Source organism: Hippopotamus amphibius, chromosome 3 (genome assembly GCF_030028045.1).
Source record: "Hippopotamus amphibius kiboko isolate mHipAmp2 chromosome 3, mHipAmp2.hap2, whole genome shotgun sequence".
Lineage (NCBI taxonomy): Eukaryota > Metazoa > Chordata > Mammalia > Artiodactyla > Hippopotamidae > Hippopotamus > Hippopotamus amphibius.
In genome coordinates this window covers 122538568-122560063 of record NC_080188.1, presented here as the reverse complement: position 1 = coordinate 122560063, position 21496 = coordinate 122538568, and the positions used below count along the sequence as shown (strand labels likewise).

The window sequence follows — 21496 nt, the reverse complement described above, 5'->3', positions numbered from 1 at the left end:
CAAGACCTCATCCAACACAACAAAAGATACGTGTGTGTCTGAGCAGGACACTGATGGGGTCTCGGAGCTCAAAGGGTCTCAGAGCCTGGATCCTGGAGGTTCCTCCTGCCTCACCCTTCACTATGTCAGGTCCTCTCCTCTCCTCTCACCTTGGAAAGACTCGGGGTTAGGAGGCTCCAATCTGCTTGGACTCGCGGGCCTTGGCAGGCTAGTCTCCAGCTGCCACCCCCACCCCTAGCCTTTGGTTTGCTAGGCAGCTGACTTTCATGTCTGTGCCCAAACATAGGGTGACCTACGGGAGGGAATGTACTGAGAAGTAGGCGTGATCTTACTGTCCCCATTTTATAGTTGGGGAAATCAGACCTCAGTGAAGTTAAGTAATTCATGTAACTGGGATTTGATCTTTAGGCCTAATTCCAAAGTACACACTCTTTCCAAACTAGCAATTCATTAACCCTTTGGATGCTCGGTTTTCCTATTTGTAAAAACAGACATACCTACACATCCTGCTCACTTCAGAGGGCTGCACTTGATGTAATGGATAGAAAAGTACTTTTTAAAAAATTCATTTATTTATTTATTATTTATTTATTTATTGGCTGTGTTGGGTCCTCGTTGCTGCGCATGGGCTTTCTTTAGTTGCGGCGAGCAGTAGGCTACTCTTCGGTGCGGTGCTCAGGCTTCTCATTGCGGTGGCTTCTCTTGTGGAGCACTGGCTCTAGGCATGAGGGTTTCGGTAGTTGTGGCATGTGGGCTCAATAGTTGTGGCTCACAGGCTGCAGAGTGCAGACTCAGCAGTTGTGGCGCACAGGCTTAGTTGCTCCGAGACATGTGGGATCTTCTCAGACCAGGGAGCAAACCCATGTTCCTTGCTTTGACAGGCAAATTCTTAACCACTGCGCCACTAGAGAAGTCCCTTTGGCTTGTACGAAATCGCCCAGCAATTAGGAAATCTGAGAGATTCCTGTTTCTAACAGCAGTCTAAGCATCTGGATCTACCCTTGATGAAGTTAAATAAAAATCTTGGATGAAATATATAAAGTATCACTAAAATGCAGCAGCCACCAGTTGCCTCAGCTGTGCAAAGGCTTGTCAGACCTTGAATGCCCTGTTCCTGTGCTGACGGACCACATCCCTCAATCTGGGTCCTGTCCTCAGGGGAGACAACACCCAGCCCTGGCACCACCGTGTACTGTCCTCGGTCACCTCTGTCTGGAGGCCAAGCGGAGTAGGGGACAAGCAGATGACTGGTGCTCTGCAGCGAGAAAGAATACCAGATGGAGGCAGAATAGGCCCAAGTTCATGGCCCTCACTTTGCATCTCTTGGCTCTCTCCTTTCTTATAAAGGAAATGGTTTTGAACAGACAGTCTCTAAGTTCTCTTCCAATCTCCGATTCGGCTTTAGAGACATATGATGCTTCCTGGCGGAGGCGCCACTTCCCCTGTTTCGAGGTGGCCGAGCCCAGGAGGCCCTGTTTCGAGGTGGCCGAGCCCAGGAGGTGACCAGGCAGTGTGAGCAGGTGCCGGCCCAGCCCCATGTGCTGGTTGCTAAGAGGAGTCACCTGCCAGGGTCTGAGTCATCTGAGAGTCCTGTCTGAACTGGCAAAGCTGTAGGAGTACACGCCCACAGGAGAGGTCTACCGCGAGGCAAAAGAGGCTACTAGCCTCACCTCTCCTCCCCTCCCACCCCAGGTCCTGACACTGGCTGTGACTCAGGGGGAGCCATCCTCCTTCAAGGCCATTGCTCTGAGCCCCCACGTGCAAACCTACACTCTCTCGTGCCCTCAGAGAGACCCCACGTCTGCCCAGCTCCACTTCTAATTATCTCTGGAGTGTACTTCCTCCCCACTCCCCAAGGTACTGCCTGCGTCCAGGCATCTTTGTCTTCCTGCCAGGGTTCCACAGCCGGTACATAAGACCCCTCATGATCTGGCGCCTACCTCACTTTCCTGGTTCGTTTCTCTCTTCCAGTCATCCTGCCCCACAGCCCTGAGAAGTGCTCCATGTTCCCCAAGCAGGGCCATGATCTCTCAGTCCCCCTGGTCCCTACTTGTCTCCTGGCCAGAGTGCCCTTCTCACCTCATCTGCCTGCAACTCCTACTCCACATTAAGATTCAGTTTTCGAGCCGCCTCCGCTGTGGCTAAGTCAGAAGTTCCCTACTCTGTGCTCCCAAAGCACTTCATATACAGAGAGAGCATCAAAATTATTAAGACATCTATCTGCATCACCAGACCAGTAGGCTCCTGTGGGAAGACACTGACTCAGAGTTGAATCCTTGGCATGTGGCATGTGCTGGGTGCTCGTTAATAATTTATGATAAAAAACACAAACAAAGAGCAGGGACTTCCCTGGCGGTCCAGTGGTTCAGACTCCATGCTCCCAATGCAGCGGGTATAGGTTCGATCCCTGGTCTGGGAACTAAGATCCCACATGCCACATGGCATGGCCCAAAACCAAAAACCAAAATAAAATACATTTGTGACAGCTCCAGGGAGAGCTTTGAGGAGAGGCAAAGTCTGAGTGGTGGGATTCACACCAGAGCAGGGGGCGGTCTGCCTGCGGCCCTGATGCTGGGCTGGGCAGCCAGGCCCCCTCCAGAAGTAAGTGTGGTGGAGGGGAGAGCCCCACCCTCGGTTAGAAGACATCCCAGCATGATCTCACAATTGCCTGCTATGTGTTCCTGAACAAGTCACTTCTTTCTTTCATTAAGCATTTCTAGGCATGGTGGTGGCTTTGGAGTGTGTCACTGTAGCTAGGCTGAGCTACCTTTCCCAGAATTCCCCTCCCTGTGGAGTCCTCGGTTGGGGAGGCCAGGAGAGAAAAGTGTGTGGGACTTGGAGAGTGCAGGAGAAGTGCAGCCCTTTTGTGCTCTGAGAGCGGAGTAGGGCAGACAGACGTGGGGCGGCTCACACACAATTACTGGCATGGGGCAACTGCTAGGTCTGCAGCCCTTCCACTCCCGGGCCAGGTGTGTGCAGTGCTAGGGTGTGGGGGCCCCCCGCTTGTCCTGCAGGCCACTATGATGAGTGATCACAGATGGTGAGAGCCCTCCATTCTGTCACCTGTCTTTCCCATTCTGAATCCATCTTCCCTCCTGAGCTTGCCCAGCTGAGATGCAGGGATGACACCTTATAGACTGCAGAACCAGGCCCACTAGCACAGGAGCTCTGACCCTAGGCCAAAACCTGGCTCTCTGATCACAGGGGTTCTGCTTCCCTGTCCGGTACTCTGTGACAGGCATCCTTCTAGGCGCTGGAAATAGGAAAATAAATCAGCCCCATTCTGGGTCTCAGATTCCCCATCTGTACAATGGGAGGAGGGGTAATTAAATGATCTTTAAGATCCCAACTGCTCTGCCAAATGTCTGCTCAGAAGAGTCCCCAGTGAAAGGCACTCAGAGCTGCTCACTGCACACCCCGCAGGCTTAGGGAGCTGTTCCCCTGGGACAGGACTCAGTGGCTCGAGAAGCCCCCCAGGAATCAGGCTTTGTGATGATACCGTTGTGCGTGCCCGGGGCTAAAAGAGAGACCTTTGGGCTCTGTCCACCGTTAGCTCAGCTAATCAGCTACATATTATTTTTTTCTTTAATCCTGAGGTCAAAGACATTCCTTGCTGTGTGTGGGAGGTGGGGAGCACACAACCTCCACACTGTGCTTCTCAAACTACCGGTGGTGAAGGACCAGCTTTTCAAAGCACATTTCCAATCCGTCACAGATCGACACTTTCATAAAATACACTAAAAATGAACCATTAGAAAAATGAAAGCAAAAAAAAAAAAAAAAAAAAAAACCAACTAAACAAAACACCAACATCCAAGACCAGAATGTTTTAGTGTTAGAGTTAATAGGCACAAAATTCCTCCATCAAATTGCTGTACACGTTTCTAAATGCCCGCTGTCAATTTCTGTACTTACCTTGGCGTGGACGGGCAGCAAACCACTTGTGTGCGGCTGGTGAGGCTCTGGAGAGACGAGGGGCACCCAGCCAGTTTCCCAGTTTCCCCAGGTTGGAGGCACTTGGAGGAGGCTCTGTGGCTCGTCTGGCGCAGCACAAAGAGAGGAGGCCTTAGAACCACTCACTCTGTGACCTTGCTTCTGGTAGGACCTGTCCAGTTTCAGCTTTCTCACCTGTAAGATGGAGCACTGTCAGAACCATAAGGGCTGCCTGTGAGCTCACCACTGCGAGGTGAAGACTCGCTGAGCCTGAGCTGGGATTTGGCTGTGGCCGCTGCTCTGTAGTTGGTAAAAGGGCTTGTCAAGGAGCACTTTGGGGAGGCTTGGGGGCAGACACAAAGCTGGTGATGTCTTGCTCAGCCCTGCCTTGCTCGGTTGAAGGACGTTTTCATGGGATCTCTCTGGGACAAAGGGCGGGCGTGCTGCCACTAGCCCAGAGACACAGAAGGATGCTGCAGGGAGAAGTCAACTCTTGGCCTCCTTTCTGCAAGACATCAGCAGGGTTCGGGGCAGTCAGGTCTGCAAGGAAACTCAAGGCTCCTGCTACTTTGAGAGTGTAGGAAGGTGAACTTGGGAAGCACAAGGTCTTCCACAACACTTAGTAAACCAAGGGCAGCTGCAAGGCAGAAGTGTTTTCAGGAAACAAAAGCGGGCATGCTGGGGAGTCACAGGAGACATTCCCTCCGACCCCGTAATAAGTAGGGAGACTTTGATCTCCAGCTTGCTTTCTCAGCTGCTTATTCCTCCCCGGGGGCTGAAAAAAATCTTGCTCTTTCTATATATAAACACAGATATACATACAGTAAGTAAACAGTCATCTATAGTATTATAAATTTTAGAGGGGTTATGACTAGTGGGGCGGTGGGGGGAATGTCTACCATGGCTCCTCAGGGGGAATGGGAATGAAAAAAGGGTTTGCACACACGGACCTAAAGGGTCCGAAGTCCCGCCATGATGTAGATAGATGCAGGAAGGCAGTGGACTCTGCTCAGATCCACTCTCACCTGCGCTGCATTACGAGCAACAACAAGCCCCAAACTCCTGAGCCCCCCTCACACAGGGCCACCCCAGGAGCTCTCAGCCGTTCCCATGCCCGCCACTCTTCAGCACCAGGCCGGCCTCTTGCAAAGAAAGCCCTGATTCATCCGCTGTCACTCCTCGGCTCACTGCGACCTCCAAGCTGTCCAGTTGTCATTCCCAGGCACTGCATGAGAAGATTTAGGAGGTCTGGTGCAGACTGGTCAGTTCTAACAAGCCAAGTCCCTGCTCTAATACCAGCTTCCAGCGTGGCATTCCGGACACCTCAGCGGCATGGGGTACTCTTCTCCCCCAGCCCTGAATCCTGCCCCATGGAAAGGCTGTCTGCAGCCACAGCATCTCCAAACTTCCCCTTCCTCCCCAGCAGGACCTCCTGAAGTCTCCCAGCCCCACTCCTCCCTGCTTCACTCAGTTTGAGCCACCTTAAAATACACTCTGGGTCTTGTCAACCCCCCCCCCCCTTGAAACCTTTCCCATTGCCCTTAGAATTGTCCAAAATCCTCACTTCAAGACTGCTTTCTGGTTGTTGTTGTTTTTTTTAAACTAAGAAACATTTTATGTATTTGTTTGTTTGTTTATTTATTTATTGGCTGTGTTGGGTCTTTGTTGCTGCACATGGACTTTCTCTAGTTGTTGTGAGTGGGGGCTACTCTTCGTTGTGATGCGCGGGCTCCTCATGGCCGTGGCTTCTCTTGTTTTGGAGCATGGGTTCTAGGCGCGTGGGCTTCAGTAGTTGTGGCACATGGGCTCAATACTTGTGGCTCACGGGCTCTAAAGCGCAGGCTCAATTGTTGTGGCGCACGGGCTCAGTTGCTCCACAGCATGTGGGATCATCCTAGAGCAGGGATCAAACCCATGTCCCCTGCATTGACAGGCAGATTCTTAACCACTGCACCACCAGGGACGCCCCACTGATTCCCTTTTGATTTTCACAATCACCAGTAGGCCAGCTGGGCCAACTGACTTCCTCCTCACTTTACAAAATAAGCCCTAGAGATTGACTTGCTTCAGGGTCATACAGCAAGGGTTAGGACCCAGGTCTCCAGACTCTCCAGCTCCGAGATCTTTCTATTGCCTATTCTCCGATGCCTCCTGGAGACCACCCTCACCCACCCAAAGGGAAACGACTTTCTCTCTCAAAGAGCATTTTACACTCATGCTAGGGTGGTAGTGGAGGGGCAGGAGGAATGCCTATCTGCAGTTCTGGGAGTCTCCTAGATGAACAGGCTGTCCTTGACCTTGGAAAGACAAGATGTCAAAGTTCTCTGGACACAGATGCTTTGAACTGATCTTTCTGAGCCAACAGTCAGGGCTTGGCTGGGCTGCCTCTGGCCCCACCCGACATGCTCCTGCCTCCGAGGTGCTCACAAATGGTCTGGACAAGGCCAGCGGTGCTTGATTCTGCCCAGAGGCCCCAAAGCTGCTATAGAGATCTGGACCATTTCCTGTGGCTCAAAATGCAAAGCGGCAGACAGAGCAAGCAAATAGGTTCTCCCAAGGATGCTGGGGTCCAGAAGGGCAACACAGAGGGCAGTAAAATGATGCCAGCAAAATATACACAATCTTTGACCTGAGATATCTTGGGCTTAGCTTGGATCCCTTGGAATGAACCCTGCAGCTGGGCCTTTGTCTCGGCTGGCACAGAAAGTGCCAACATGGAAAGGGAACCACCTGTCCCCACTGTTTGCTTGTCTGAACGTTCCCTAAATTTACCCTGTGCTACAAAAGGGATCAGAGATGAGAGGTAATGGGTTCATCTGGTAAGAGGCTCCAGATCCCACAGGTATAGGGCCCATCTCCCTTCTGCTGTGGGGCACAGAGCCTCCAGAAAAGAATGTTCACTCTCCCCAGCCCTAACTTGTGCTGACCCTCAGTCAGACTTGAGTTCAGTGAGGGGGTCTCCAGCAACCACACTCAGGCACTAATTTGTCCTGTGACCTTAAGCAAGCCCTTCCCTCTGTGAACTTCTAGGTCCTTATCTGAGTGATGAGGTCCCTAAGATCTCTGAAGTCCTCCAGGTCAGCGTTTCAGGGCAACAAGATCAGACCACTCGCAAGGCTCAGAGACCTGGGAAGTATGTCAGCATCCCACATCCCAAGGGAACATTGTACCCATGCCTGGGCACTCACACCTCTGCCTTTTCCTACAGGACCACCATGGTAGGGGAGCAGACATTTTACCAATGGCCCAGACGACCCAAACCAGATGGACTTGGCCAGTGTTGTCTGGGTATCTGGCCTCAAGGGCTGGGCCACCACCCCATCCCCTATGAACCACAAACACACACAGACCTCATCCTGAGGCTCAAGGATTAGCACAGTAGGGGGTCTACAGTCCACGGGTCCACACGCCAGGGGCAGCCGGTCAACAAACACCTTCCCCATATTATCTCATTTATTCCCCCCCATCAAAATTCCTTGGGAGGTGTTACTGTATTTATTATTGATCACATAAAGAAATAGAGATGAAAAGTATTAAGTAAGCAGCCCGAGATCACACAGCTAGTGCTCAGTAGCCCTGCGTCTACCACTTAGCTCTTTATCTCAGATCACTACTCTTGATCTTTCCCTGTGGCTGACAACACCTGTACGTGCACCTGTGTCAGGCTGGCTGCAGTGAGAATCAAGGCCTTGCTGCCAGGGATACGGACTCAAGGGCACAGGAGTCTGGGAATTCCCTAGTGGTCTAACGGTTGGGACACCGAGCTTTCACTGCCGAGGGCACAGGCTCAATCCCTGGTTGGGGAACTAAGATCCCTTCAAGCTGCGTGGCGTGGCAATAAATAAATAAATATTAAAAAAATTAAAAGATAAAGAAGCATAGGAGTCTGTGGTCTCAACAAACAAACAAAAGGCTTCTCTCCTCCACTCCTTTTGTAGGATGACTCGGAATCTGGCTCCTGATCCTCTTCTCAGCCCCCCACCTCGGCTATCGTCAATGAGAACTTCCGTGTCTACACCGAGCTCTGTCCCACACGGTAGAGTCTTACACCACTCTCTACTGGCCCGCAGCCTGCTCACGCTGCGGTCTCTTGACTCGCCAAAGTCAAGGTTCTCCCTGAACACGTTTTCCATCATTGCTCCTGGCCTTTGCCAGTTCTGCCCACACGCTTCACTCTGTGAGGTCATCTGGATTAATAAACTCTATCAATCAGGTTGGGTTTTTTTTTTTAAAGATATTTCTATCCATCTCTTATTTATGGCTCTGCAGAAAGAAAATATACTATCTCATAACAACAAAAAAGCAAAAGCCTCCAGGTGATGCAGGGTTGGGAAACAGCTAGAGTCTGCCATCCTGCCCCCCAATGCCCTCTCACGGCACTGCCCCAGTGCCACTTACCCATGGCTTCCAGGGTGTCTCGCTGCCCCAGCCCTCTGCTTTCCCCGCTCCTGGAGCCGGAGACCCTCCTGGGGGAGACTGCATCCTTTTGCCTGTTTTCCCGTCTGTCTGGTTGCACGGCATGGCCATCCAGCCCGCAGTCCTGGCTTCCTCTGCCCCCGAAGGGAAGGAGGAAGCTGGGCTGGGCCATACAGGTGCTTGAAAGTAGGGGAACTGGTCTCTGTTAGCTCAGAGCTCCATTGGCCAGCCCTTCACCTGATCTGATCAGCTGCCCCTTCGAGGGCCAAGGGCCAGCAGGAGCAGCTGGCTGCAGCTACCACACTCGCCGGGAATGCCCAGGGGGGCAGCTGAGGAGGGGCTCCTGGTGGGCAGTGGCCTCATCAAGGAGAACAAGGAGAGAGGACACGGAAGACAGGAGTTGACGTCACCTGCTATGCTGGGCCTGGGCTCTTTGTGGCTCAATCCTGAGACCCTGTGCAGCCAGAATGGACGCAGGATGCCCTGAAAGTCCCATGGACACAATGCTTCCTTCCCTTCTGCTCAGTCCCACCGACCCGACTTCCTGTCTGCAGGCAGCTGGCAAGTGCACTGCAGTGTCAGTGACAACAACAAGGAAGAGATGGCTGTGCCCCTTGGGAGTCCTCACGGTCCAGGGAAGAAGATAAAGTACTGTCAATTCCGGTACAATGTGATAACGCCACACAGCTGAGGGAGCTCAGGGAAGGCCGGCTCTCAGGGGAGGGCAGGAGGTTTCAGAGGGGATGACATCTGAGCTGGCCCTTTGAGGTCTGTCAGCTAAAATGGGGGGAGGGAAGAGGGCCTCCTAGGCAGAGGGCATGTGGTGAGCAAGGCACATAAAACATCATGAGGCCTCGCAGCTGCCCACAGACAGCAGCCTGATGGAGGGAAATTGTCCCATTAGAAATTATTTCACTCATCCAGGCGGTTAGGACTCCCAAGAGTCTACTGCAGGGGTCCCCGTTTCAATCCCTGGTCAGGGAACTAAGATCTGCATCGCCACACAGCGTGGCCAAAAACTAAAAAAAAAATTTTTTTTTTAAATTTCACTCACGAGATCCTGAGATCCTGAGCACTTACTATATGGAAAACTCCAAGTTGAGTGCAGGGGGCGGTGATCAAATTAGAAAGTAGTCTTTGCCCTAAAGGACATCCAGCTTGCAGGCAAATAAGGGGAACACAGGTAATTGAGGATTATGGAATTTTATCTATAGATGGAAGCTTCCAGGTGATCTTGCCCAATTGCTTCTTTTTCAACATGGAGAAACAAGAGATGGAATGACTCACCTAGCTAGTGGGGGAGCCTGGAGCAGATTCGGATCTCCAGATTTCCATTCTGAGCTCTCTCTCTGCACCAGGTATGAGGCACAAACACCCAACACAAATGTTGGCAAGCACCTGGAGAAACTGAAATTGTTACAGGGAAGAGCTAAATGGGACTCCATGTTAGATCTGCTTCCTTTACATTAACCTTTGTATTCTATTGCTTTTGCTACAAGTTTAGAATGTTGCTTTATAGCCTGAAATATACAGGATAGCCCATTCTCCAACCTCTGACCTTTAAAAGTATAACACTTTTCCATTCATTAAAGTTGCAGAACAAAGAACAACATTTGCCTTGTTTGAGATTAACAGGAACATCCTGACCTGACCTACAGGAACAGCTGCAAGAACAAAGGATTCTGGCAGCAGGAAATCTGCAACAACCAACAACACCCCTCCTCTTCTTAGTACAACAGTAGCCTGAATTCTAACTCAGGCAAGATGGTTGTTTGACAGACACTAGCCTGCCACGTTCTTGGTCTGCCAGCTTTCTGAATAAAGTTGTATTCCTTGCTTCAACACGTCATCTTCAATTCATTGGCCTGTCGTACAGCCAGCAGAGTGAGCTTGGACTCAGTAACAACCAGACAGGAGCCTTGCTGCTCGTGGCTAGCTGGCCCAGCTCAGGGAATACTGGGGCAAGGCCCAGCAGCTGCCAGGACCATTTGTCCTGAGGATCTTCCCTTCAGAGTTCCCTGAAGCAGCACTGGCTGTCCCAGTGCTTGGCAGTTGAAGCAAGGAAACGACTAACTCCTGTGAGTTCAAGGACTCAATTTTGTAGGGTAAATCTACCCAATTTGGTAACTGGTTCGTTTGTTTTGGTCTTGTCTTGTTTTAGTTTTCTGTATCCTTTTGTATTATGAGTCAACAGACTCAACTCGATTCTGGGACCTCGGTTCCATTTGGGGAACTTTGGTTCCATTTGGGAGACTTCAATCCCACTTGGGGAATTTTGGTTCAGTCTGGGGACTTCGGTTCCATTTGAGGAACTTTGATTCCATCTGAGGCTATGAGTCCACGGACTTGATTAGATTCTGGAGGGTAAGTAGCTCTGGTATGCATGCTGGTAACATATTCCCCCTTGATCTGGGCTTTCCCTTTACCAGACAAGCCAACTTGGTCGCAGTACCCTGTCGGAGGGGTGAATTGTTCTTGGACTCTACCTGATTTGTTGAGCTGACTCATTGGGAATTAGTTCATTGGTTTCTGTAGGGTAAGTCTACCCAAGTTGGGAACTAGTTCATTGGTTTTCATCTTGGTCTTGTCTTGGTATTGTGTGCATGAATTTGCTAGAATTTGTGCCTTTTTTATCGAAATTTGCATCTTCTGTGTTTTGGTGTTATCAAACTTGGGAAATAAAATGAGAAATACTCCATCAATCCCAAAGGAAAGCCCTTTGTGGCATATATTAGATAAATAGATATAACATAGCCATGAGCCTGTGACTAAGAAAAGCATAATATACTATTGTAATCAGGTGTGGACCTAATATACATTAGGATCAGAAGAACGATGGCCCCTGAATGGCTCACTCAAATATTATACCATCTCACAGTTAGAAGTAAAACAGGAGGGAAGGGGGCAGGGCACAACCTTTGAAAGAATGACATGAGGACATAACATAAACTGATTAGACACAAATGGGTCCAAGATGGCAGACAAGTCAACTTCCAGGCACCATGAGAGTTCCCAGGCTGACCAGGAGGATCCAAAAGTGGGCCGTGCCCAATTCTGGAATATTCCACCCACTCATTAGCCTATGAAATTACCCATCCTTACAAAAACTGACAACCCCCATCCCCTGGTGCCTTTCTCACCTTCTGAGATGGCCCACACTGTCTTTGGAGTGTGTTTCTCTCCAAATAAATCTCTAAATAAACTTCTTACCTATCACTTGGTCTCTCACTGCATTCTTTCTGTGAGGCGACATCAAGAACCTGAGCTTCCTTAAGTCCTGAAACCAGGTGTGTGATCTCAGTTGGAAGATCTTGGGTTTTGTCAGGGTTTGAGTCCCGGCCACCTGGGTTCAAGTCCCGATCAGGGTTTAGGCTGGGTTTGATTTCTAGCATGTGGGTTCAAGTCCCAATCTGAGGTGCATGGTTTCAGAAGTATTTTGCAAAAGGGCAGGGAAAAGAGATGAGATTCTGTAGGTAGACGCATTTATGCTATTGCATCAGGAGGAGAAGGAAACAGGGCTGCAACCTTAGGGTGCAACAGTCTGAAAGGAAACCCAAGGGGAAACCTGTTGTACAAGGGAAGAGAAAAACAAAAATGAGAATGGGGACATGTTATTTCAAAATTTAAACCCCGCTGCAGCCCATCCAGCTCCTCCACTGGCCAAATAGGCTGCTCTGGCAGTTGAAACCTGCCGCTGCCTCCTGTTACCCCTGCCTATGGGGATCAAATAGAAGTTTCTATGTTAACCCCTGGAGCACAGGGACCTGGTTTAATTTCACGATCTAAGACCCTACAGGGCACCCAATTTGGAGCAGGAGCCACTTCTGCAGCAGGACAATTTCCCTTGCCCTGATATCATGTAAGAGGCCAGGGGCCTCCCTTGGACTTGAGGCATCCGATTCAGATTTCCCCACAGGAGCCCTGGGTAATATTGACAGTGGGGAACAAGTTGACTGACTTTCTAATAGATAGACAGGTGTCACATATTCTGTGGTAAATACCAATGTGGCACAGAAAACATCACAGCCTATCCCAGTCATGGGAGTTTCTGGAGAAGTACAAAACTGTTTGTTCTTACAACCTCTAGAAGGCCAACTAAGGGACCTCACCCTACAAGGCCATGGATCTGAGCAAACATGTATCCCTCCTTCCCCAAGGTATGGGCCCTTTGGCTAGGCATTACATGACCCAGTCTGCCCCAGACATCAGGCACAAAATTCAGAAAGCAACTACTGGTCCTCAGACTCCAATGTCCAATTGGCTTATTCAGTTTTCAATAATAGGGATATGGCTGAAAAGGCTGAACATGCTCAGGGAAATATGCAAAAGGCCCACATGATTGCAATGGCTTTGTCTGCTCAGTGACCAGCAAAGCGGAAACAAAGTCATCCTAGGAAAAACTTGCCTGTATCTTTGAGATGCAAATGTCTTATCTGGTCTTCTCAAAAACTCTTATCTCTACCATCTTTTTAAAATGAAAATTTTGAAAAAGGATTTAGAACTTGACTTGTTTTCCATAAATATTAGTAAAAAGGGTCTGGCCATCTAGATAAGTGAGTTTGATTTGTCCCATCTGCCAGAAACCCAATCTTAATCCAACCTTTTGTAACTGTTGGATTTTTGCATTGCTGCATCTGACTCAGGGCTGAAATTTTGAAAAGAGAACTATGATGTCTCTCTGTTTTGTGTGTTTGTACCTGTCTTGTCTTTGGATAACACTGCTGAGATTAATCTGTAAATGAGCTCTATTTAACTGGCTTAAAGAAAAGTAAGTGCTTATCAACCAAACAAATCTAAATACAGAGAAATTAAGCTGAATAAGAAGTTAAGCTAAATGAGTTTCAGGTTCATGTGAACTGGGAAATATTTAATATTAAATTAATGTGCGGAATAAATGTTTAAGTTTGTTGCTCTAATTAATATAGATGTGTCATTAGAGCCATCAACATTAAGTATAGTACTTTCACTGCACCTAGGTTTAATAGAAGTTAAATGAAATCTTGTTATATCTGTTGCAAATTCATCAGCAAGAAAAATAACTTGATATGATGAAATTTTAAAGTAAAAATGTAAATGAGATAAGAGTGTGGGAAGACATTCAGGAGTCTTTCTGAAACCTTGAAAATGTTAAAGTAGGGAAAAAGATGGCGGCAAAGTAGAGAGACGTGGAGTGCATCCCTCTCCACAGATGCATTGGGAATGCACGGAAGGACGCAGTCATTCCCACAGAGAACCAGCTGAACACCAGCAGACGGCCTCGGACACCAGAAAGGGCTGCGGGGAGCCTGACATAGCCGACTGAATATTCGTCTACTCCAACACTTGGACATTAGTCTGAGGCTTGGACAGTCTTCTATAAACACCTCTATCACCAGGACAAGCAACCCCAAAAGCTTGGACAACCATGAGGAAACAAAGAAACACCATGCAGGCAAAGGAGCAGGAAAAAAACCCACAAGACCAAATAAATGAGGAGGAAATAGGAAAAATGCCTGAAAAAGAATTTAGAGTAATGATAGTAAAAATGATACAAAATCTCGATAACAAAATAGAGAAAGTACAAGAAACAGTTCATAAGAACTCAGAAAAACAAACAGCAATGGATAACAAAATAACTGAAATTAAAAATACTCTAGATGCTCTAACCAGCAGAATGACTGAGGCAGAAGAACGAATAAGTGAGTTGGAAGATAGAATGGGAGAAATAAACGCCACAGAGCAGGAAAAAGATAAAAAAATAAAAAGACTAGAAGACAGCCTCAGAGACCTCAGTGATAACCTTAAACGTACCAACATTCGAATTATAGGCATCCCAGAGGAAGAAGAAAACAAGAAAGGGTCTGTGAAAATATTTGAAGAGGTTCTAGTGGAAAACTTCCCCAACATGGGAAAGGAAATAATTAACCAAGTCCAAGAAGCACAGAGAGTCCCATACAGAATAAACCCAAGGAGAAATACACCAAGACACATATTAATCAAACTAACGACAATTCAACACAAAGAAAAAATATTAAAAGCAGCAAGAGAAAAGCAACAAACAACATATAAGGGAAAACCCATCAGGATAACAGCTGACCTTTCTACAGAAACTCTGCAGGCCAGAAGGGAATGGCAGGATATACTGAAAGTCCTGAAAGAGAGAAACCTACAGTCAAGAATACTCTACCCAGCAAGAATCTCATTCAGATTTGAGGGAGAAATCAAAAGCTTTCCAGACAAGCAAAAGTTAAGAGAATTCAGCACCACCAAACCAGCCTTACAACAAGTGCTAAAGGAACTTCTCTAAGTAGGAAACACAAGAAAAGGAAAACACCTACAAATACAAACCCAAAACAATTAAGAAAATGGTAATTGGAACACACATGTCAATAATCACTTTAAATGTAAATGGACTAAATGCTCCAACCAAAAGACACAGACTGGCTGAATGGATACAAAAACAAGACCCTTCTATATGCTGCCTACAAGAAACCCACTTCAGACCAAGGGATACATATAGACTGAAAGTGAAGGGATGGAAAAAGATATTCCATGCAAATGGAAGTCAAAAGAAAGCTGGAGTAGCAATACTCATATCAGACAAATTAGACTTGAAAGTAAAGACTATTAAAAGAGACAAGGAAGGGCACTACATAATGATCAAGGGATCCATCCAAGAAGAACATATCACAATGGTAAATATCTATGCCCCCAATATAGGAGCACCTCAATACATAAGGCAAATACTAACAGCTATAAAAGGGGACATCGACAGTAACACAATTATAGTGGGAGACTTGAACACCCCACTTACATCAATGGACAGATCATCCAAACAGAAAATAAATAAAGACACACAAGCTTTAAATGACACATTAGACCATCTCGACTTAATTGATATTTATAGGACATTCCATCCAAAAACGACAGACTACACTTTCTTCTCAAGTGCACATGGAACATTTTCCAGGATAGATCACATCTTGGGTCACAAATCAAACCTCAGCAAATTCAAGAAAATTGAAATCATATCAAGCATCTTCTCAGACCACAATGCCATGAGACTAGATATCAATTACAGGAAAAAAACTGCAAAAAATACAAACACATGGAGGCTAAACAATTCACTCTTAAACAACCAAGGAATCACTACAGAAATCAAAGAGGAAATCAAAAAATATCTAGAAACAAATGACAATGAAAACACAACAACCCAAAACCTATGGGACGCAGCAAAAGCAGTTCTAAGAGGGAAGTTTATAGCAATACAGTCCTACCTTAAGAAACAAGAAAATGATCGAATAAACAACCTAACCTTACACCTCAAACAACTAGAGAAAGAAGAACAAAGAAACCCCAAAGCGAGCAGAAGGAAAGAAATCATAAAGATCAGAGCAGAAATAAATGAAAAAGAAAGGAAAGAAACCATAAGAAAAATAAATAAAACTAAAAGCTGGTTCTTTGAGAAGATTAACAAAATTGATAAACCATTAGCCAGACTCATCAAGAAAAAAAGGGAGAAGATGCAAATCAACAGAATTAGAAATGAAAAAGGAGAAGTCACAACGGACACCTCAGAAATACAAAACATCATGAGAGACTACTACAAGCAACTATATGCCAATCAATTGGATAACCTGGAAGAAATGGATACATTCTTAGAAAAATACAATCTTCCAAGACTGAACCAGGAAGAAATAGAAACCATGAACAGACCAATCACAAGTACAGAAATTGAGGCAGTGATTAAAAATCTCCCAACACACAAAAGCCCAGGACCAGATGGATTCACGGGCGAATTCTATCAAACATTTCGAGAAGAGTTAACACCTATCCTTCTCAAACTCTTCCAAAATATTGCAGAAGGCGGAGCACTCCCAAACTCATTCTACGAGGCTACCATCACCCTGATACCAAAACCAGGCAAAGATGTCACAAAAAAAGAAAACTACAGACCAATATCACTGATGAATATAGATGCAAAAATCCTCAACAAAATACTAGCTAACAGACTGCAACAGCACATTAAAAAAATCATACACCACGATCAAGTGGGGTTTATCCCTGGGATGCAAGGATTCTTCAATATATGCAAATCAATCAACGTGATACATCATATCAACAAATTGAAGGATAAAAACCATATGATCATTTCAATAGATGCAGAAAAAGCTTTTGACAAAGTTCAACATCCATTTATGATAAAAGCTCTCCAGAAAATGGGCATAGAAGGAAATTACCTCAACATAATCAAAGCCATATATGAAAAACCAAAAGCCAACATTGTTCTCAATGGAGAAAAACTGGAAGAATTCCCTCTAAGAACAGGAACAAGACAAGGGTGTCCACTCTCACCACTGTTATTCAACATAGTTTTGGAAGTGTTAGCCACAGCAATCAGAGAAGAAAAAGAAATAAAAGGAATCCAAATTGGAAAAGAAGAAGTAAAATTATCACTCTTTGCAGATGACATGATACTATATATAGAAAACCCTAAAGACTCTACCAGAAAACTGCTAGCACTCATTGATGAGTTTAGTAAAGTAGCAGGATACAAAATTAATGCACAGAAATCTCTTGCATTCCTATACACTAACAACGGAAGAGCAGAAAGAGAAATTAAGGAAACTCTCCCATTCACCATTGCAACAAAAAGAATCAAATACCTAGGAATAAACCTGCCTAAGGAGGCAAAAGATCTGTATGCAGAAAACTTTAAGACATTGATGAAAGAAATCAAAGACGACACAAACAGATGGAGGGACATACCATGTTCCTGGATTGGAAGAATCAACATCGTGAAAATGACCGTACTACCCAAAGCAATTTACAGATTTAATGCAATCCCGATCAGATTACCAATGGCATTTTTCACAGAACTAGAGCAAGAAATCTTACGATTTGTATGGAAACGCAAAAGACCCCGAATAGCCAAAGCAATCTTGAGAAGGAAAAATGGAGTTGGTGGAATCAGGCTTCCTGACTTCAAACTAGACTACAAGGCCATAGTGATCAAGACAGTATGGTACTGGCACAAAAATAGAAAGGAAGATCAATGGAATAGAATAGAGAACTCAGAAGTAAGCCCAAACACATATGGGCACCTTATCTTTGACAAAGGAGGCACGAGTATACAATGGAAAAAAGACAGCCTCTTCAATAAGTGGTGCTGGGAAAATTGGACAGCAATATGTAAAAGAATGAAATTAGAACACTTCCTAACACCATACACAAAAATAAACTCCAAATGGATTAAAGACCTACATGTAAGGCCAGACACTATAAAACTCCTAGAGGAAAACATAGGCAGAACACTCTTTGACATACATCAAAGCAACATCCTTTTTGACCCACCTCCTAGAATCATGGAAATAAAATCAAGAATAAATGAATGGGACCTCATGAAACTTAAAAGCTTTTGCACAGCAAAAGAAACCATAAACAAGACTAAAAGGCAACCCTCAGAATGGGAAAAAATAATTGCCTATGAAACAACGGACAAAGGATTAACCTCCAAAATATACAAGCAGCTCAGGCAGCTTCATACCAAAAAAGCAAATAACCCAATCCACAAATGGGCAGAAGACCTAAATAGACATTTCTCCAAAGAAGACATGCAGATGGTCAACAAACACATGAAAAGATGCTCAACATCACTAATCATCAGAGAAATGCAAGTCAAAGCCACAATGAGGTATCACCTCACACCAATCAGAATGGCCATCATCACAAAGTCTGGAAACAACAAATGTTGGAGAGGGTGTGGAGAAAAGGGAACTCTCCTGCACTGTTGGTGGGACTGTAAGTTGGTACAGCCACTATGGAAAACAATTTGGAGGTTCCTTAAAAAACTACAAATAGAACTACCATAGGATCCAGTCATCCCACTCCTGGGCATATACCCAAAGAAAACCATAATCCCAAAAGAAACTTGTACCATCATGTTTATTGCAGCACTCTTTACAATAGCCAGGACATGGAAGCAACCTAAATGCCCATCAACAAATGAATGGATACAGAAGATGTGGCATATATATACAATGGAATATTACTCAGCTATAAAAAGGGATGAGATGGAGCTATATGTAATGAGGTGGATAGACCTACAATCTGTCATACAGAGTGAAGTAAGTCAGAAAGAGAAGGACAAATATTGTATGCTAACTCACATATACGGAATCTAAAAATGGTACTGATGAACTCAGTGACAAGAACAAGGAAGCAGATACAGAGAATGGACTGGAGAACTCGAGGTATGGGAGGGGGCGGGGGGTGAAGGGGAAACTGAGAAGAAGCGAGAGAGTAGCACAGACATATATATACTACCAACTGTAAAATAGTCAGTGGGAAGTTGTTGTATAACAAAGGGAGTCCAACTCGAGGATGGAAGATGCCTTAGAGGACTGGGGCAGGGAGGGTGGGGGGGACTCGAGGGGGGGGCGTCAAGGAAGGGAGGGAATATGGGGATATGTGTATAAAAACAGTTGATTGAACCTGGTGTACCCCCAAAAAAATAAAATAAAATAATAAAAAAAAAAAAAAGAAAAAAAAAAAAGAAAATAAAAAAAGACAAATAATAAAGACAAAAAAAAAAAAAGATGTTAAAGTATGTGGGCCGAGCGATGGGATTCAGAATGTCCTGCTTGAGCAGTGGAGGAGCTGAGGATGCGGGGCGTGGAGACTATGGGGGCATAGGCAGAGGGTTGGCCCTCTCTGGGGGCGCAGCCCCTTTCTCACTTGCACACCTCATATCACCCTGGTTGGCCCTGGAGGATGGCTGGTTAGCCAGAGACGGGTAAGATTCCTCAGGGGAGGAACAACCTAAGACAGGCACAGCCGCAGAGGAGCCAACAGGGGTGGGGCACAGAACCTTCCTTATATCACCCTGGTTGGCCCTGGAGGATGGCTGGTTAGCCAGAGAGGGTAAGATTCCTCAAGGGAGGAACAACCTAAGACAGGCACAGTCGCAGAGGGGCCAACAGGGGTGGGGCACAGACCCCTAATATCTGAGAGAGGTCTCCTGCCCCCAGGGCTGTTTTGCTCTCCACGCCCAGCTCAAATCCACACCTGCTCAACTCAGACCCAGGAGGCAAACAAAGATCATTGCCCCAGTCATGTGAAGCCTTTGATTGTTTATGGGATTAACCTGAGAAGTGTTAGCCAGGAAACAAATAAAAGCAACGTGGGATGAATCAGCAAGGCTCTTGATCCTAGAGGTCTTGAGCCCCCAGGTCCCATCTTTCTCTTCCGTCTGTGTCTGTGTTTTCTTCCAGCTTGCGGCACCAGTCACTCACCTCGAGTCGCCGAGCTGGTCTCGGCATAAGAGCTCTTAGGTAAACTATAAGAATAATTATGTTCAAAAAAAATCATCTAAAATAGTTTCTTCAGATTCTGGTAATGATTACTTGTCTCTTGGCTTTCACTAGAAATTAAGATTTTTAAGAATCAGGGATTCTAATTTAAATACCTAATTAAAGCTACTGAAAATAACATTTCAGTATGGCAGAATGTATGTTTTCAATTAAGAAGGTATGAGAGGGCTTCCTAAGTGGCGCAGTGGTTAAGAATCCACCTGCCAATACAGGGGACATGGGTTCAATCCCTGCTCCAGGAAGATCCCACATGCCGCAGAGCAACTAAGCCCGTGAGCCACAACTATTGAGCCCATGTGCTGCAACTACTGAAGCCCACATGCCTAGAGCCCGTGCTCTGCAACAAGAGAAGCCACAGCAATGAGGAGCCCACGCACCACAATAAAGAGTAGCCCCCACTCACCACAGCTAAAAGAAAGCCCATGCATAGCAAGAAAGACCCAACACAGCCAATTAAATAAATAAAAAAATAAACAAATAAATAAGTTTAGGGAAAAAAAGAAGGTATGAGAAATGGAATTACATTTTACTGAGATAGTTTTGTACATGGTCAGGATTAACTAAATTCAGATTGAAGTTAAGTAAATGGATTTTGTGAAGTAAGCTAATACAAGACTGGAATTTGATCTGTTAGAAGTACCCCTTTATGGATAGCAGATTGTATGAGTTTCTGTGCCTTTAGGTGATCTGTGTTTGTTTTCTTTCAATTGTTTTGTGACTTTGGTTAAATGAATAAGTATTGTTTCATAGTTACCTATGATCCTGTTGTGTTTTAAAACCTTTCTGATTTTTTTTTCTTTTTGATATTTTTAACAAACTCCCCAAATATCAAAATCTGACTAAAGCTTTTTAGCCTCCATCTGACTCTGGGATACTTCGAAAGAGCATCTCTGAGACATCTCAGAGAGAAATGTCAAACTAGCTTATTTGGTATGCTAAATTACTTCAAAAACATTGCCAAATGATTGCAGATGAACCTTAGGCTATAGTGTATGGATAAGTGTCATTTGTATAGCTATTCCAAAATTTGTATGGAATCCCTAACATCTGACATATCCTGATATGTTATCAATCATAGTATTAGTTATTCTAAAATGTTATATCCAATTTTCCTGCTTAATTGCATTGTACTTAAATCTTTAACCATGCTATTATAAGTTTTGTCCTGATGCTTTTACAAGGTAGAGACTTTCAAGAAGACTGACAGAAAGGAACTTTTTAACAAGTATAAATTTCTGATAGCCTTTAGATAATATCACTAGGCTGGGTAACAAACTACAAAACTGATAGAAAACCTGATTATTTCATCCAGATCAATGGGAATTAACTGGACTAAACACACTGGTAAATATGATTTATAGCTTTATGACTTTGGGTTTATGCTATGACCTACAACAAGTTGATAAAGTAGGCCATTGTAAATAAAGATGAAACATTTATCTTTTTCTCTCTACCTGATCATGCCAGAATTTGCTGTTTCCAGCTGGCTCTCCTGTGGACTTGATATTATGCTGATCATCATTTTAATTTGTTCTTTGTTTCCAGATTGTTTGTGCTTTGTGTCTCCCTGCTGCACTATGCCCTTGTCAATGTTACTAGCTGCATTACTTATATCCTGCCAATTGCATAGGGTTGTTGTCTCTTACAGTACCCAGTATGTAACCAGGCCTCAACAAAATTTCTATGGCTGAACATCTTCAGGAAATAGATCAAAATAATTGTAATGATGTGATTCTAGGTATGGGAAGAAGCAACAAGGGAAAATGTCTCCTGGATCATAATTGGACAGAGGATCC

General features: G+C 45.5%; 1 long non-coding RNA gene across 1 annotated transcript in view; it reads right to left on the bottom strand.

Moving 5' to 3' along the window:
- LOC130849056 (uncharacterized) overlaps positions 1–21496 on the bottom strand; it is a 109706-nt gene that overhangs the window by 17874 nt on the left and 70336 nt on the right. The window contains exon 2 of the long non-coding RNA XR_009052667.1: positions 3916–4128. This is a non-coding gene — a long non-coding RNA (uncharacterized LOC130849056). The remainder of the gene's footprint in view (positions 1–3915; positions 4129–21496) is intronic.